The sequence below is a fragment of the Macrotis lagotis genome, chromosome 5 (assembly GCF_037893015.1).
Source record: "Macrotis lagotis isolate mMagLag1 chromosome 5, bilby.v1.9.chrom.fasta, whole genome shotgun sequence".
Taxonomy (NCBI): domain Eukaryota; kingdom Metazoa; phylum Chordata; class Mammalia; order Peramelemorphia; family Peramelidae; genus Macrotis; species Macrotis lagotis.
In genome coordinates this window covers 155,697,149-155,717,016 of record NC_133662.1, presented here as the reverse complement: position 1 = coordinate 155,717,016, position 19,868 = coordinate 155,697,149, and the positions used below count along the sequence as shown (strand labels likewise).

The following is a 19,868-nucleotide window of genomic DNA, read 5'->3' as shown; positions in this document are numbered from 1 at the left end:
CAAAAGTGAATGTAAATGCAGACTCTTCAATAAATACCTCTTCCATTTAAATACCTTAGACAATTTAAATACCTCTAAAATACAAACTGCTACCGAAAAAAAAAAGAAAAAATTATTGACCCTCATAGGACAGGGACCTAATCCTAATTTTTCCTGGGGATTGACCATCCAATGTCTCATTCAAATTTTTTTTTCAAATTAATGAGTTTGGGGGGGATGGGCAAGAATTTTCATTGGTCCTTTTCTTCTACTCTGAGGGTTTGTAGAATGACTTGAATATTTTCTTTTTTAATTTTAATTTTTAATATTATTTTTTTTAAATTTTTTAAAATTTTGCAAGGCCTGGAGATAAGTAACTTACCCAAAGCCACACAGCTAGGTAACTATTATGTGTCTGAGGTTATATTTGAACTCAGGTTTTCCTGACTCCAAAGCTGGTGCTTTATCCACTGTACCACCTAGCTGCCCCTGACTTGAATATTTTCTATTTGTGAGCCCCAAAGTTTAAGGCAGTGAGAATGAGTGTTAGGCAAGAGAATTTCATTTTTAAGTAGCAACTGCAGATAAGAAAGTGTTTTAGAATTTTCAAGCCAGAATCATGATTTTGAAAGATGCCCTAAAAATTCAGTGTTGCAGTTCAGGCTTACATTCTGACTTATTGTAGGGAAACAAAGGAGAGGAAGAACAAAAAGGGAGGAACAGAAATTGCTGATAAACCACAATATGACATTTGATTTCTAATACTGCAAATTGTAATAAAGCAAAATTCGAGTGGATGATTCCATGCTCTTAAGACCTGAGGTTATCCTATTCACATAACTGTTACAAGGAAATCAAGGTGATCTCTCTTTTGTCTGCCCCCCCATTTAAGTTGAATTTTCATATGTTTTGGTGGTTTTTGGCCTTTTTAAACATATATATTTTTTTCTTTATAGTTTTCCAAATTATGTACCAAGATGGGGGATAATATTTCTAGGGTTAAGGATTAAAGATAGAAAATATGGTAGGATTTAGTTCAACTTCCTCATTTTACAGAGTGGAAAGGGAAATCCAAAGTGGTATTCATGAAGTTCATAAAGGATATATTAAGTAATAGAGTGTGAATTTGAACCCAGGTCTTGACACTCCAAATTTAGCACTACAAAATTCTACCTCTTTGTAATCTCAGTTTGTTCCTGAATTGTTTTCTAGCTTTTGGAAGTCAGTGTGGGAAGGAAGTTAGAATAATGCTAGTGCTGAGATTTTTGTGTGGGCAGATGCCATTGGAAAAGTATTTTAGAAGAAAAAAGTGTTTATTTAAATGAAGAAACATTTGAAAATTCTATAAACAACAGTAGAATGTTGATTACATTGTTGGACAAGAGTATCAGTCAATAAATCATCAAACATTTATTAAGCTCCTAGTATATGTGATTTTGTGTTCCTTGTACATTTGAAGATTTTTTTATACCTTACTAACTGTTGTGAGTTAGTGAAGTCACAATTTTCCTGATCCTAAGTTTCATAATAAAAGAATCCATATTTAAAGCTGGAAGGAACCTTTGAAATCATCTATTCCATAATCTTCATTTTACATATAGGAAACTGAGACCTAGAGAAGATGACACAGGTAGAAAGCATTAGAGTTTGGATTTGAATCTAGGCTGAAACTGCTGATGCTCTTTTGAATTGTAGTTTACTACCTACTTCTAAGGTCTCCTCATGCTTTAATTTTGTGATTAAAGATTATATAAAGTCTCAAAATTAAAGTTCAAATCTAAAATCCCATTTGTTGTTTTATGGCTATAGCAATTGATTTACATATTTTCAAAGTAAGTCTTTACCTTTTATCTACTGATCTGGTATAGTATTATATCTCTTTAAAAACAAAAAGCAAAAAAGCATAACTTTATTTTAAAGGATGCAGGACTTTTTTTCTGCCCAAAGGTTGAATTCAGATTAAAAGCATTCAATAGTCATATCCAAAATCTGAAGTTTTCAGAAATGCTCAATTCAACCACAGAGTCTTCATTGATTCACATTTTCTCATGCCAGAATGGAAGACAGGTACTTTCTTTTTCTTCCCTTGTACATATTGCACTCATGCTTCAAGTTCCTGTTAAAGATTTACATCCTTCAGGAAGCTTCTTCAAATGATGGCTGGCCACATTGGCCTTTCCTTTGAACTCCTATTTCACATAGAATCAGTTTTTTTGTTTGTTTACTTTTGTAATTTCAAACCTTAGAGAATTGTCTGAAGCATTGAGAAATTAAGTAGTTTTCTTGGCAAGGATCACATAGCTCCTCTGAATTAATGGTAAGACTTGATCCTTGCCTTCCTGAATTTAAAGCTGTCCCTCTAACCACTACACCCAAGTCCATCTTAGTACCCTAGAGTTTGTTGTTCAGTCATGATCTCATTTTGGATTTTCTTGGCAAAGAGCCTGAGTAGTGTGCCAGCTCATTTTAGAGATGAGGAAACTGAGGCAAACAGGGTTAAAATGATTTGCCTAGAGTCACACAGTTAGTGTCTGAGTCAGAATTTGATTTCAAGCCTAGTTCTCTGTCCACTACACACACACCTAGTTGTTCAAGCAAAGAAACAAGTGTCAAGAAATGGTAACTTTTAGTCTTTAGTTACACATTAGCATCAATTTGAAAGTTTTCACCATGGAGTAACTTTAGATCAAGCCTGAGTTTTAATTCAAGTCCATTAGGTTTCTTTGGGGTATTATGTTAAGTTTCTTTTGGACATTACTTGTTAATATAACTTTAAATTCTCCCTCCTCTTCTTACACAGAGGAGGGAGAAAGAACGATTTCCTCTCCCTTCATACCCACTCTGCTTATTCTTTCTTTTGCACTTGAAGTGCTTACACCCACTCAGCTTGCTATTTTGAACTCTGGAGGTAATAACTGGCAGAAAATTTGTCAGCATCTTTCGTTCTTTCAGGAAACAGGGCTCGGATTTTAAAATATTTGCCACATTTTATACTTGCTTCATTCTCCAAGAGAGTGAGCAAATACGTCACTCACACTTTCACTCAAGTTGACACAGAGTTTGACTGCTTGTGTGTTGAAGAAATCAAGTCCTGAGTGCTACCACCAGTAACAGCAGAGATGAGAGGAACATAAGAGGTCATCTAGTACATTAAGTTTCAGAAGAGAAATTGTCTCTGAAATATTCCCAAGAGGTCAACTAAAGTCTACTACAAAATCTTTACTAAGCCCATTCAGGCAGTTAATTTCCTTTTTGGACAATCTTAAATGTTGGGAAGTTTTTCTTTACATCAAACCTAAATCTGCCTTTTTATGGTAGTTTGCACCCATTGCTCTGCTATCCAGTGGTTGAGCAGATCAAGTCTGATCTGTCTTCCAGTACTTAAAAAATCTATTGTATTCCCCTATCAAGTCCTATCTTCTTGAGACTTCACATCCCCAGTGCCTGCAATTAATCATCATGTAGTATGGTCTTTGGTTTATTCACCAATTTGAACATCCTCCCACACATTGAACCTTGTCATATCAATGTCCTTCAGAAAGTATGGTGTTCTGAACTAAATTGTATTCCAGATGTGACCTGCCTAGGGCAGAGTACAACAGGATGACCAACTATTTTCTTTTTGATATAATAGGGTGTTCAGACAGCACTAGCACCTCTGATGAGTGACCTTGTCTTGGCCTTCTTAGACACCTTTGATGTTACTCAACTTATAATTATGGTTCCAAATAGAGCTAGTAGAATAGTCACACCAGTAAAAATGTCTTGGCAGAAGGACTAAACCAAGTTGAGAATAGCTGACAGACCTTAAACTGGTTGGTGAGTTAGGGCAATGTCTACCCTAAGCCTGCAAAACCTTCTGACTGAATGGGTGGATGAGAGTAGTTTCTTTCAATGGCCAGGAAGGTGGTTGAAGCAAGTGCGAAGGAGTACTTAGAACTTGATAACACATTCAAGACACTAAGGGCATCCATTACATTCTGGGTCATTGCCAGTTGTCCTGACTTGTTTTGCCACTGGACTTTGATGACTCTGGAAGAGAGAGCGAGGCTGACATTTGCTCCCTCACTTAAATTCAACTCATGTGCAAGTGAAGACATCACTCATCATGCTGTCATTTATCTTCAAAAATGAAGGACAGATAGCAGCATGCCCTTCCGAAGGAATACCAAGTTCATATCATCTGCTTTTCTATGTCTTTTCATTAACTCATTGAGCTTACAGTCATCGAAAATCAATAGATCTTTTCACAAAAAAGTCATCTATTTGTGCCTTGTTTTTATACACACCTCAAATAACCCTTTCTTCCTCCCTATACACTTTGGTAAACAAGGCAAAGTCATAGTACCTGACATCTAGGAGCTCACATTTATCAATTCTATACATATAAAGGAGAGAAGGAACTAGTTTTGAAGAGGGCTAGGAAAGCAGGGAGATTGAGTACCTGGTGCAAGAGACAGCAAAACACCAATGTAACTGGGCTGTAGAATATATGTAGGGAATTTAAGTGTAAGAAGATTAGGAAGATAAGAGTTTTATTATATTATAATTATATTATAATAATATAAAATATTATATATGATCCTGGAAATACTGGGGAGCAACTAGAATTTATTGAGTAGTAATCAGACTTACTCTTTTTTTAAAATTTATTTTTGGATTTTACAAATTTTCCCTAATCTTGCTTTCCTCCCCCACACCCCACAGAAGGCAATCTCTTAGTATTTACATTGTTTCCATGCTATACATTGATCTAAATTGAATGTGTTGATAGAGAAATCATATCCTTAAGGAAAAAAATATGAAATAAGAGATAGCAAAATTACATAATCAGATAACATTTTTTTAATTAAAAGTAATTTCTGGTCTTTGTTCAAACTCCACAATTTGTTCTTTGGATATAGATGGTATTCTCCATCGCAGATATCCCATAATTGTCCCTGATTGTTGCAGTGATGGATTGAACAAGTCCATTAAGATTGATCATCAACCCCATGTTGCTGTTATGGAGTACAATGTTCTTCTGGTTCTGCTCATTTCACTCAGCATCAGTTCATGCAGATCCCTTCAGGCTTCTCTGAATTCCCATCCCTCCTGGTTTTAATAGAACAATAGTGTTCCATAATGTACATATACTGCAATTTGTTCAGCCATTCCCCAATTGATGCTCATTCACTTAATTTCCAATTCTTTGCCATCACAAACAGGGCTGCTATGAATATTTTTGTACAAGTGATATTTTCCCCCTTTTTCATAATCCCTTTAGGGATACCCAGGAGTGGTATTGCTGGATCAAAGGGTATGCACATTTTTATTGCCCTTTGGGTGTAATTCCAAATTGCTCTCCAGAAGGTTAGATGAGTTCACAGCTCCACCAACTATGCATCATTGTCCCAGATTTCCCACATCTCTTCCAACACTGATCATTGTCCTTTCTGGTCATATTGGCCAGTCTGATAGGTGTGAGGTGGTACCACAGAGATGCTTTAATTTGCTTTTCTCTGATAAATTATGGTTTAGAGCAATTTTTCATGTGACTATGGATCACTTTGATTTCCTCATCTGTAAATTGCCTCCACATATCCTTTGACCATTTGTCAATTGAGGAATGGATTTTTTTCTTATAAATTTGACTCAGTTCTCTCTATATTTTAGAAATGAATCCTTTGTCAGAAATATTAGCTGTAAAAATTGTTTCCCAATTTTCTACATTTCTTTTGATCATGGTTAAAGTGGTTTTGACAGACCTATTTTTTAGAAAGACTATGTTGGGAACTGAAGAAGAGGATAAAATGAGTCAGAAAGACCAACTATTGCAATAGTCCAGTCATGACCTGATGAGGGCCTGAATCAGGGTGGTTTCTTTGGCAGAGAAAAAAGATTGAATAGATGAGAGATTTGTGGAAGAAGAAACAACAGGATTTGTGGAGTAAGAACAGTGAGGAGTTGATGATATCATATAGGTGGTGAACCTTGGTGACTGGGAGAAGAGTAATATTCTTGCGAGTAATAGGGAAATTGGTAGAAGGGAGGCCTTGGGAAGAAAGGTAATGAGTTCAGCTTTGGAAACATTTTGTGCAAATATTGAGAAAAAGATGTATCTGGGACACTACACAAAAAGCAACTCATCTTCCCCTTAACGTGCCACTCTTCTCCTTTCCCCCCAACACTTTTCCCTTTTTCAAACTGTCTTACTTCTGTAAAAGGCACATTCATTCTTCTGGTGTTCCCAGTTCATAGTCAAGGATGGGTATTCAAAGAAACATTAAAAGAGCAACCAAGTTGACTTTTAGGTTTAAAGGAAAGATTGTCATTTCATGTAGAGGAATTGGAGAAGGCAAGTCTACATGCACACACACATACACAATACATATAAGCACATTCACATACATACATGAAGCCACACACATGTTTATACAGATGTGAATGAATGTACATATACATGTGTATATTATATATTATATACTCTATGCATGTATATAAATAATACATGTTATGTGTAACAACACATGTGGATAGATAGATGGAAATAGATAAATGGCATCAAGATTACTGATTATAGATCTAGATTATTTTATTGATTTTATGTATTTAAAGACTAATAAATAATAGACTAGATTTCCCCATTTGCTATCCAAGGGTGATATATTTATGAAGAATATACCTAACAACTATTTCAAATCAAATTAAGATACAGCTTGTGATTCTATTGTTTATAATCAAGATATGTTAAGGCATTCTAAGCTTCCTGACTTCCTTTTTTCGAGTTTTTATCTGGAGGTATTAGGGATTTATATGGAGGTATTAGGGGGTATTAGGGTTGATGTGTGATAACCATATTGGGAAAAAATGAAAATAGGATGACAGAAGATTGCACATATTCTCTCTGAAATTAGGAAGTGGAGAAAGCAAATATATACATACATATAACTACATATATAAACACCAACCAATACATACATATGGTTGTTTTATTTATGTATGAATATGTAGGAGTATATATATATATATATATATATATATATATATATATATGCATATAAAGGTATATTCAAATCTTTTCTCATGAGGTCTGTTAGAGACTGAGAAATTGAGAAGGGTACAGGTGTATGTACAAAATGTGTTTGATGTATGAGGTATAGAAGAAAATATTGAACTGCTTGGTGACTAACTGGAATTGGATGGAGGGTTGTTAAAATCCTTCTTTTCTTATCTTCATTCACTTCTCATCTCCTATTCTTGTCTTCAATCTTTTTCTCTGTACTGAATCTTTCCTTGCATCCAATCTCTGCTGTCTTAGAAGATTTACCCTTGAACTATCTCATATTTTTCTTTTACTTCACTGATAAACTTTTAGAAAGGGTCATCTGTAGTTACTGCTTCTACTTTCTCAGCTTCCTTTCATGGTTTAGCTGACTGCTCAGAACTTGCACTCCCCATCATCCTATTAAAATTATATTTTCTACTGGCCAATATGACCAGAAAGGACAATGATCAATGTTGGAAGGGATGCGGGAACTCTGAGACACTAATACAGTGTTGGTGCAGCTTTTCTGGAGAGCAATTTGGGATTATGCCCAAAGGGCAACAAACATGTGCATACCCTTTGACCCAGCAATACCACTCCTGGGTCTATACACTGAAAAGGTGATACAAAAGGGTAAAAACATCACTTGTACTAAAATATAAAATATTCATAGCAGCCCTGTTTGTGGTGGCAAAAAACTGGAAATTAAGTGAATTTCCTTCAATTGGGGAATGGCTTAACATACTGTGAGATATATATATATATATATATATATATATATATATATATATATATATATATATATATAAATATATATATCATGGAACACTATTGTTTTATTAGAAACCAAGAGGGATGAGAATTCAGGGAAGCCTGGAAAGATTTGTATGAACCAATGCTGAGCAAGATGAGCAGAACCAGAAAAACACTGTACAACCTAACAGCAACATGGGGGTGATGATCAACCCTGATAGACCTGCTCATCCCTCAGTGCAACAACCAGGGACAATTTTGAGTTATCTGCAATGGAGAATACCATCTACGTGCAGAAGAAGAATTATGGCCCTTAACAAAGACCAAAGACTATTAATGTCAAATTAGAAAAAAAAGCATTACATTATTGTGTAATTTTACTATCTCATACTTTATTTTTCTTCCTAAAGCATATGAATTACCTGTCATCACATTCAACTGAGATCAATGTATAATATGGAACCAATGTAAACACTAACAGAATGCCTTTTGTGGGGGATCGGGGAGGGAAGCAAGAATGGGGGAAAATTGTAAAACTCAGAATAAATAAAATCTTTCTTCAAAAAAAAATTACTCCTTCTATTAGACAGTGGATAGATAGGTGGTGCAGAGGGTAGAGCATTGGACCTGGAGTCAAGAAGATCTAAGTTTAAGTCCAACTTCAGTCTTTTACTAGCTATGTGACCCTGGCAAAGTCATTTAATCTTTGTTGCCTCAGTTTCCTCAACTGTAAACAATATCTTTTATCTTGTAGGGTTTTGTGAGAATAAAACAAGATAATGTTTATAAAGTACTTAGTACAGTAGGGCAAATCACAGGTCCTATATGAATATTTATTCCTCTACCTTCCATCCTTCTTTCTTCTCCAAACTCACCAGACCACTGAATTACAAGATTCTATTATATTTCTCAATTCTTAAGTCCTCTGACCTTTATGCTCAGTGTCTTTTGAGACCTTCACTGATCACCCAAATAATTTTTCTTGCCTCAAATTTAATAATAATGTTATCTCCTTTGCCCTACCATATGCTACTTTCATTAATATTTGTGTATTGTCTTGTCTAGTAGGCACTTTGTGGAGAATGACTATATCTTTTTTAAATCATTGTACTCTCAGTATTTAGCAAAGTACACATCATTGATATTTAATAAAAATTCATTGAATTGAATTGGATTATTGTGTCCTAGAAAATACATTTGTGTGTTTTAAAACAGTATGTGGGGCCTAGGACTGGGAATCAGGAGTTTTAATTCTGCTATGTAGTTGGGTGACCTTAGGCAAGTTATTTCTGCTCTCTAGGCTCCCTATCTATAAAATAAGGGTATGGGATTGATGCTCTTTAAGTCCCCATCAAGCTCTCAAATTATAGGAAAAAAAGTTGAGAGTCATGCATAAAGGTACTTTTTGATATTTTAAAGGATCTCCTGAAGCATCTAATAATACCACTCAGTTAGATGATCAAGGATATGGCTTCTCATATTGAAAGGTGTATAAACCACTAAGGGGGTCTTAAGCATCTTTTGAAATATTAACAAAATTTTTGACAGCTCTTTACTATAGAAACTATGAGGGATATATATTTAGACAGAGTGATGGAAGTATGTAATAATGCAAAGTCATATAAATCAGAATGGTGAAAGGTACTAAGACATCCTGGAACAATTTCAAGTTTTGAAGTCAGAAAGCATGATTAAAATCCTGCCTATGACATCTATTAGCTATATAACTACAGGCAATTTTTCAGCTTCGTGTGATTAACCTTGAATATCTTCTTAGCCTCAGTTTTCTCATTGCTAAAATGTGAGTAATAACAGCTTCAAATACTTATCTCTCAAGGATATTATGAGGCTTAAATTTAGCTAATAGTCATAAATTTTATATTTCAGTATAAATGTAAGTTACAAGTGTGTAGATAATAATTCAAAAAATGAAAAATTCACCTTAGCTTTCTATTTCCCTTATAGAAAATTTCAGGGATGTACAAGATTAGAATTCTGAAAATATATCATCCTGGGACTATATAGGATAATAAAAACAATTCATATTTCTGCTGTTCTATAAAGTTTTATGTGAGTTAATATGAATAACTTACATTATTATAATTCTTAATGTTGATAATAATAATAACCAACATTTATTTATCTTCATCTTGGAAATTAAGTCCAATGTTATCCTTATAACCAGAAAGGAAGTGACTTGCCCAGGATCACACAACTAGGAAGTATCTGAGGCTGTATTTGAACTCAGGTCTTTCTGGCTCCAGGCCCAGTCTCTATTCATTGAACTACCTAGCTTCCTTTGCTCATATCCACTCTGTGAGAAATGTTGTAAAATGATTATCATTTTACAAATGAAGAAATGATATGAGAGTAGTTAGATAAATTTTCCAAAGACAAATTACTACAGGTAAGTGGGGAAAGCTATGATTTGAACTCAGATTATCAAATTGCCAATAAGACAAGTCATTAAATGAGGTCATTTTACCTCTCTAATACATCTTACTTTATATGAATTTATAAGGTCTATAGATGACAAAAATATAACAGTAGGGATATGACAAAATCTAATTTATACGATTGCTAGTGTAGGAATCTTTTTCAGAAAGGATCCCATCAACTTAGAGAAGATAGGTCTCAGAGAATTACCCAAGGTACATAAAAATGAAATCACTTAACTTAGGATCATTCTGCTAGTATATGATCTTTGAATGCAAGACTTTCTGACCCTAATCCAGTACTACTTTCACTATACTAATACTGCTAAATTGCTTCTATAATCAAACAATCAACAAGCATTCATTTATTCAATCCTTACTGTGTCCAAGAAACTATATCAAGTTCTGAGGATATAAAGTAAAAGCTTAGATAATTCCCAAATTCAAAGAGCTTACTTATATTATAATGGGGGTAGGGAAAACAAATATTCATAAATTGATATGTGTAGGATAAATATAGAGAAGATGGAAGATAACCTTACAGAGGAAGGCACTGAAATTTGTAGGGACTAAGAAAGTCCTTCTGGAGGAGGTGGTACTTGGACTGAGTCTTAAAGAAAATGAGGGATATTAAGGAATGTAGGTCAGGAGAGATAACATTCTAAACCTGTGGAACTGTTAGTGCAGAGACTCAGAGATGGTAAATTGAGCACAATATGGGAAGAGAGGCAAGTAGGATCTTATGGCTGGGTTGTAGAATTCATGGAGGAGAATAATGTTTTAAAAAATTAGAAACAAAGGGAGGAGACAGGTTGTGCATTACTCAGGAAGCATCTAATAAGTTCTTAATATATGCCAGATGCTGAGCTAGAAACTGGGGATTCAAAGAGTAAAAAATTCTTACTTTCAAAGACCTTAAATTTCAATATGGATGACAGATACATGCATATGTTTGTGTGTGTATGTACAATATTTACTATAGAACATTATATATGATGATACATAATAGAATAAATAACATATATAATATAAAGTCAAACATAATTTAATATCATATTATATATTTATATACTTATTTACACACACACACACACACACACACATATATATGGAATTTTTGTATTTAATCTTAGAGATTACAGAGAGTATTTGGAGTTTTTTGAGTGAGTGAGTGACTAGAGTGACATGGTCAGACATGCACTTTAGGAAAATCACTTTGAAAGCAATGTAAATAATTGATTAAAGTGGGGGAGAAGTTTGGGAGCTGGAGTCAAACTGGAATGTTATTATGATAGTCCAGGGAAGAAATGATGAGGTATGAATTAGTGGTCATGTGAGTGGTGAGAAGGGAATCCATGTGAAAGATGTTGTGGAGAGATGGCAAAAGTCTTAGACTCTGGGGCAAAGATAGTGATTTTTTTTGGAGTATGTTGAGAGTTTGAATTATGCAGATGTTCAATAGGCAATTAGTCATATATAAATCTGCAAATCACGTACATAGCAATGACAATTTAATTCATCAGTGTTAATAAGTAAAAGAAATGGTGTTAGAAAAGAAATCCCAGGATATATAGCCTTGGTGAAAACCAATTATATTGAAATACAGTTATGAATGTATTTTTTAAAAGCAAGTTCATAGATTAAAAGCTTCTGGTTTAAAAGAAAGGGATGGAGAAGACATTTCTTATTTATGATTTTGTTTTGTTCTGTTTTGTTTTTTTTATGGAAAGATAGGAGAAAACCACTGGTTTGCATGGCAGAATTTCTGAGAGTTTTTAAAGATGAGACTATGTCGCAGGCTGTTGCCAATTGGGAGAACATAATATTAGAGAGTGTGGGGATTATCATAAGGAAAAGCTGTCGAAGAATGAGATGGGATCAAGGGTATTCATTGAGAGTTTGGCCTTGACAAGGAGAAATGTCCCCTCTTCATTAGAGATTGTAGAAAAGGAGGATGTTTTGAGGGATGTCAGAATGATATGAGGCAAAGGGAAGTAGAGAAAGAAAATATTCTCAATGTTTCCTGATGCATAAGGTGAAATTCTCAGCAGAGAGGGAAGAGGGATGGAATATGATGGAAGGCTTGAAAAAAGATAAAACAGGTTTGTGCAGGTTCTGTTGTGAGTGGGATAGGGAGTCAATTAGGGAGGATTAGTAGGTTTGACTTGCTTTAGATAGGGCCAGTTGAAATTGGCTAACATAATAATGGATCTTATTTTCAAAGATTCATGTTCAAATAATAGAAAATCATATATTTTGATATTGTTGGCTACATGGAAATGACAACCACTTAAGGATCAGTTTTATTCAGTCTTGTTCATACTGGAGGTGGTTTTGCTATTCTTTAATTCTTTTGTAGTGTTGCAGTTAAAAAAAAGGAAGAGAAAGGTATTTTAGGCTGAGTGGCAGGAACCTTAATCAGGCCATGAAATTCTTTTAAGTAATGTTCTGTTTGGAGTTTTAAGGCAATTACAGTGCTGCTAAAATCTCAGTTCATGTACTATTATTAAATCTCTGGGTTATTCTAAAATGGATTCTAAAGAAATTTTACATTGTACTATGTAATATATTGTAATAACCTTTTGAGGCTTCCCTGTTTTATAAAAAGTCATACCAGCAAGACTAAGACCTGATTTCCTAATCAAAGGTTAGGGATAATTTAACTGAATAATCTGAGTGTGACTTATCACTTCTCAACTTATTCCTTTTGAAGTTGAGTGCAAGGTACCCCTGATAGTCTCTTGTACTGGACACTATATAAATATCTAAAGAGGAAAAAAAAAAGCTTAAGTCTTAGAATATTCAGAGAATCAGTATTTTTAGTAGCAGCAGGTAGCCTCAGTAAACGATTGTATAGATTACAACTCATCCATGACTTCTCACCCTTCCTAACTTTTGTCCTATTCTACTATATATCCTAAAAAGGAGATCTAACCAAACTTTTGGAGTCCTTCAATTAGAACTCTTAAAAATATGTGGGTACCAGTATAACACAGGGCTCTCACTACAAACCTGACTCATTTTTTTGAAGTCACATCTCTAAATAAAATCCAGTCTGTTCTTTCTCTCTCTTTAGTTCTGGGCTCAGCTCATTACCCATCTTAGAGTCTTTCTAATGTATATATATATATATATATATATATATATATATATATATATATATATATATATACATATGTATGTATATATATATATATATCAACCAATTGAATAATCTTATGGGTTATCTACCTAGTTGCATATCTTGTGATAAATGTTATGGTTCTATTGTCATTACTGGAAAATGACTCCTTATCATAGTAATTTTCCAGATCTTTTCCATTTTTCTATGTTTTATATCCTCTATTCAATTCTCTGTGAGATTTGCAAATATATATATTCTCAGATTTTTTTAGATTTGGTCTAGGCTACCATTTAACTGTGGTTGGCAAGGAAACCAAATGTTTTCTGGCTAATGTTTCTAAGTTCTTATGATCTCTTAATTCTAAATTATTGCTTTGAGTTGCTTAATCTTCTGTAGGAAATGTTATCAGAGCAGTTCTGTTCCATTTCATAATTTTTTAGCATCAGTAAATACCCCCGGTTGGGATAGTTTTAATTATAAGTTGTACCATTTTTTTTCATTTTTCTGATTTCATGTTGGTTTTGAGTCTTCTTTAGTAAGCTGATGCCCTGACTAAACTTTCATTTGGAAATTACTCCCATATTACTAATCATTCGTAGCAGGTCAAGATAGTTTTATTTTTGTGATATTATTTGTTGTTCCTCATGTCCTGCACCTTTGCACTTTACTCTTAAAGTTAATATTCATGCCACATAGATATAAGACATTTTTAGGGTATCACTTTAAGGAAATTCACTTTAATAAAAGAGATTGAGATATTGTAATTTAATAAAATGTCATCCTATGTACAACAAAGATAGGATAATGTTGAATTTGTTTATTTATCATCTATGCTATGTCTTTATCTATCAATCTGTTTATAGCATACAATGAAAAATTACTTAAGAATCATAAAATACATATAATAGCTGGAATCTAATTCTTTACTCTTATAGATGCCTTAATCTTAAAAGTTGGGAAAATGATTATTCTATTGTCACTATATTTAAAAGGAGTCACTATGGGGAAATGAAGTTAGAATGGGAGTGGGGTAGATCCATGAGATTAATAATCCTTAGTCAATACAACAACACCAATGACAATGATAACTGATATTTATATAGTTCTTTAAGGTTTGCAAGGAGCTAATACCTATAGTTAATAGCTAGGTGTTATGGATAAAGAACAAGGTCCAGAATCATAAACATCTGAATTAAAAACTAGCCTCAGATCATATATATTTGGCCCTGGGCAAGTTACTTAATTCCTCCCTACATAAGTTTTCTTTCCTCTTCTCTTTCTTATATTCTAATAGGGAAAATAATGTATACATACCTTAATATATACAGCATAAATAAAAAGAGAATATACAAAGCAGTTAAACACAAGTTCATTTGACATAAAATTAAAAGTTTGAAGGATCAGGGAGATGGAATGTTGGTAATCTGAGAGGGGGGGAGGAGGGAGGGAAAGAATGAGAGAGAGAGAGAGAGAGAGAGAGAGAGAGAGAGAGAGAGAGAGAGAGAGAGAGAGAGAGAGAGAGAGAGAGAGAAGAGAGAGACGTAGTGAGACAGAGACACGGAGAGAGAGGGAGGGAGGGAAGGAGGGAACCATTTTGGTAGGATCAGAATGAGAAGTAATGTCCAGTGAGACAGGAAAATTAGGTTGGGACCAAGTTGTTTAGGGGTTTTAAAAGCCAAAAAGAAAAGTTTATTTTATTCTAGAAACAATAGGATGTCAGTGAAGTTGATTAATTCTAAGAGTCTTGTAGTAAGATCTGAGCTTAAGGAAAATTACTTTGGTAGCATTTTATATTTATACACACACACATACACACTCACATAGGATAGACTGATATATTGAAAGATTTGAAGCAGGAAAATGAATTAGACCACTATTGACATTTCTGCTTAGTTATATATTATTATTGCTTATTTCTTTCACTGTTGACAGCAAACATTTTAAAATCATGTTATCAATCAATTTCAAATTTGGTTATTCAACTAAATTTTAGTTATTATCATGAGAGGAGAGCAAATATGTATAGTTAACCCCAGACATTGGATAGTATGAAAAAGAATTCTATTTGCCCTAAAATCTGATTCTGTACTTTAATTTAGATAAGAATGTGTTTGAAGTATAGGGACATTGTAATGAATATAATAATTCTACACTGTAAGGTGCTTAGTTTACCCCTTTGTTCAACTTTTCTATATATTATAAGTTTGTGCTGGAAATCATCTATCTTAAATTGACATAAAGTCTGTCTTCTTTGAGGAAAGAACTTTCCTGAAGACAGGAAATAGAGTTGGAATGTCAATGGAACTAGTCAGTTTTAGTACTATTTAAGTGTAAGTTGCTGAGCTGAATTAGTAAGAGTATAGATCTACTATGATTAGATTAACTAGGAGGTTTATGTCAATAGAATCTTAATTTTCTTTGACTGCTATAGAGAGTAAGAGTGACTTAATGGGAGAAAGAAATGGATTTGAAGTTAGAACATTCAAACTTTAGTCCCAGTACTACCATTTAAATATATTTTCAGCCATGTGATTCTGGCTAATTGCTTCATTTGTTTCTTCATTTGTAAAATAGAGGGCCTGCCTATTTTAAGGGTTCTTGGGGGGGTGTTGGAGAAACAATGATAATACATGAAACTGTAAACTATAAAGCTCTAGAACAAGAAGGACTAATAATGTAAATTGACACAAACATTTGTTATAATTTCACCGTGGAAAAAAAAATTTCATTCTATTATAGATAAAAAAAAAAATTGCCTGCATGAATTCATGTTTCTTGGTTCATCCAAGTATTCTTAAGTTCTAATCTTCTTGTTCTGGACAAATGAAAGGTATTTTTGTTTTATAAGAAGTATATCATTACAAATGGAAGATATTTTTATTTTATAAGAAGATTTTCATAGCAGAAGATACTGGACTTTGAATTAGAAGTGGCGCAGTGGATAGAATGCTATGTTTGGAGTAGGAAAGACCTACTCCAGAGTTAAAAAATTCTGTCCCAAATGCTAGCTAGCTGTGTGTGACCCTGTGAAAATCATTTAAACTTTATAAATTTGTTTGTTCATTTGTGAAATGAGGATTGTGATATTGATAATGCTTATTTTATAAAGTCATTGTGGGTTTAGAAGAGATAAGATATGGAAAGTGTTTGTTACACAAAATATACATATATGTATGCTACTATTAATATTAACATGAAGTTTGATATTATCTATGTGTTATTGAAATGAAGTCTTACTTGGCTTCATGGTGGCATAGGGATTACCCTGTAAACAGGTTATCAGACCCAACTGGAAAGGTTGCTGAGGGATTCTACCTATATTTTCTTAGAATTAATCTTTCTAATTTCAGAAAGGCTACTCAGGAAATTAGTTTTTTAGCAATTACACCTCTCAATGACCATATGCTAATGCATGCAGGAGTTGTGATTTTCCCCTAGTGGAGGGAGAACCCAGACTTAAAGCATTATTTTCACATACTTCATCCTATTTGATCCATACCACAACCCAAGTGAAGTAAGTGGAACAGGTATTATTGCCTTGACTTCACAGAAGAGTAAACTGATTTTTCTGAGTTGTTAAAATAACTTGTCAACACTGGTAGTACAACCCCAGGTATTAGACTCCAAGTTCATTACACTTTCTACTTCTAGACTGCAGGCATAGTAATGGTTTTGCTTTGTTACTATACCAGTTAATTTTTTTTAATTTATTTTTTCTGATTAGGTGGAGACCTTGAATTTTTAAAGAAGAAAGTCAATAATCAGATTTACCTGAATGATGAAACAAATTGCTTTGGTTGGAACCAATGATTGCTAAATCTTTATTATCAGCAACCAGGTAAGCTCAATCAGATGACTTCCATACAATCTTAGAATTTATTTCATGTCCACTTTTAAGCTATTCATGAACATCTAAATTTTTTTTGATGTTCCCTCTTGTTTTGGAAGAGCCTCCATAGCATCATCCAAAAAAAGATGTTCATCTTCATCAGTATGCTGGCACTGTGATCTCTCCCTACCTTAATTTCTCTTCCTTTTCAGAACTGTTTTCTGTCATATGGCTTATGGATCTCCAGTTTCTTAAGCAAGAGAACTTTGATATAGCCTCAGATTCAAGGAACAAAGAGGGAAAAGATGGTACTATCTTTGAGTACTTCATTATTGCCTCCCAAAACAAAAGATTTAGTGATGATGGGAGACTTTATTCAGGCATCTCTTAGAATGTTATTACTACAAGTCATGGGAACAAGAGAATAAATGTGAATTAGCTTTTCCTTGGATTTAAGAAAAATGGTTCTCTGGTTTACTTTCTCATAGTGATAGTCATCTTGTAGGACTTGGCTATCTGTTGTCTAAGGCATTGAATTTATGTGTTCTTGGTTATATCTCTGAACTTCCAATATTTGGGTTTATGTGAATTTAAATTGAGTTCTTGTGACCTTTTTTGGTGCATTTATTTTTGCTTTTTGTAAGGCAGTGGGGTTAAGTGACTTGCCCAAAGTCACACAGCTAGGTAATTATTAAGTATCCAAAGCTGGATTTGAACTCAGGTTCTCCTGACTTCAGGGCTGGTGCTCTATCCACTACACCACCTACCTTGCCCTTTTGTGCATTTTAATAGTGAATTTTACTGTTGAACATTTCAGATAGGTCTATAAAGTGAGAAAAATGGACACTTTCTGGAAGGCATAGTTTGCATGTTACTAAGTTGTTTCAATCATCTGAAGTTATCAGCATTTTAGGGACAAAACGAGGACTAAAAGACGTATTATTCTTTAAATACCACTATTAATTTAACATACTGTTCTCAGACTTGACCTCAACTTTGTCTTAGTCTTTCATTCCTGTGACAGTTGTATTTCATCCTCAAACTTGTTTGAGTTAGTGTGATAAAAATCACTATGAGTATTCTGTCATTTTAGAGAAGTCAGGAATTGAAATTACAGGGAACCTTTAATTATGCCTACTTGGAGACATAGCCAATCATTTATTTGTGACAGGTAATTTTCATTTTTGTGGGTGAATGATGCCATTTGGAAAAATTTTTAGAATGATCTCTGGAAATCATTTGGTTAAGTGAAAAGCTGCTCAAATTCAAGAGGTTTAAACATGTAGCACAATAATTTTCTAAGAGTTACCTACCACAGGTATTAAAAGATGAAAAAATAATTCTATCTTTCACTAATACAAATATGCTTGCTTCTTATCCCTCTGATTTTTTTCCAGCTATTTCAAATTGAGGTCTTTTTAAAAGGGTTTTCCAAAACAAATCATTTTAACTCATCCCAAATAAGGTTCATTGTAAGATGAAAGTCAAATTTTGAGAGGTGTTTTACATGATGATGTTTGTCTTTCATTCTTGAAGAAGACCATGACAGCAGGGGAGGTGAAGCCAAGACAAGCTTGTGAACTGTATTTGAGTAAGGGGTTGCTGCACTAAATCAACCAACCTCACTTTCTCCTTCAGAGTCATCTGGGTCCAGTGGCCAGATATGAATCAGGATGACTGGACAGGTTTCAGGGTGGGAGACAATCAGGCTTAAGTGACTTGTCCAATGTCACACAGCTAGCAAGTGTCAAGTGTCTGAGGCCGATTTCGAACTCCTGTCCTCCTGACTCCAAGGTCAGTGCTCTGTCCATGGCACCACCTAACTATCCTATATTATCTCATAGTGGATAGAAAATTGTTCCAAGGAAGCCTGGGTTTAATCCTGCCTCATGTAGATTGGCTGTATGATTCTGAGGACAAGTCACTCTTAGTTCCTGAAACAACTTCCAAAGAATCTAAGTTTTAGAAAAAGTGCTGAACTATATTGGTAAAGGGAGTTCTCAGTGTCAGTGAAATCAAAGGTCTACTCTAAAAACAAAAATAATGTGAATTCAGAGTAAATAATTAGGAAGAAAATGATGGACTAGCCCCATTGGGTCATCCAAATGAACAGTTTCTATTGAAATAAACATCATATATGAAATTGCATATACTTGCTTCAAATAACATGGACTCATGAAAACTTTTAAAAATGTGAATTTTGTAACCATCTATCTGCACTCAATTATTTGCATGGATGCTGCCTCCTATTTTCCTTTGCTATTCAAATCCCTTCATAATGTAGCCCCCTCCCCATTTTTCCAGTCTTAAACCTTCTCCCTGCTATGTATGCTTTTATATAGTGACACTGGCCTTCTTGTTGTTCTTCTAAGGAAACACTTCATTTCTTGACTCTGGGTATTTTTTCTGGCTGTCCCCCCATTCCTGGAATGCACTTCCTGCTTACTGGCATCCATAACTTCCTTGAAGTTCCAATTAAAACCCCATCTTTTCTAGGAAACCTTTCCAACCACTTTTAATTCTGGCACCTTTCCTCTTAATGATTTCCTATGTAGCCTCTAAATAGCTTGTATTGTATTTATGTTTCTTCCATTTACATACTATTTCTTCTGTTAGATTGTAAGCCATTTGAGGGTAGGGACAGTTCTTTGACTTATTTTATTTTATTTTTTGGTCTCTCCAGTGCTTAGCATATCACCTAGTACATAGTAGATATTTAAT

The 19,868-nt window shown here is 34.1% G+C and overlaps 1 protein-coding gene across 13 annotated transcripts in view; it reads left to right on the top strand.

The window, feature by feature from the left end:
- Window positions 1-19,868, top strand: part of HIVEP2 (HIVEP zinc finger 2) — a 392,429-nt gene that overhangs the window by 146,977 nt on the left and 225,584 nt on the right. For 12 of the 13 annotated variants that reach the window (XM_074187727.1, XM_074187726.1, XM_074187722.1 and 9 more), the window contains one exon: window positions 17,043-17,156. The gene's annotated coding sequence lies outside the window, so the exon portion shown is untranslated. Of the gene's footprint in view, window positions 1-17,042; window positions 17,157-18,785; window positions 18,942-19,868 lie in introns of all 13 variants that reach the window. The other variant, XM_074187729.1, reaches the window with a different exon arrangement.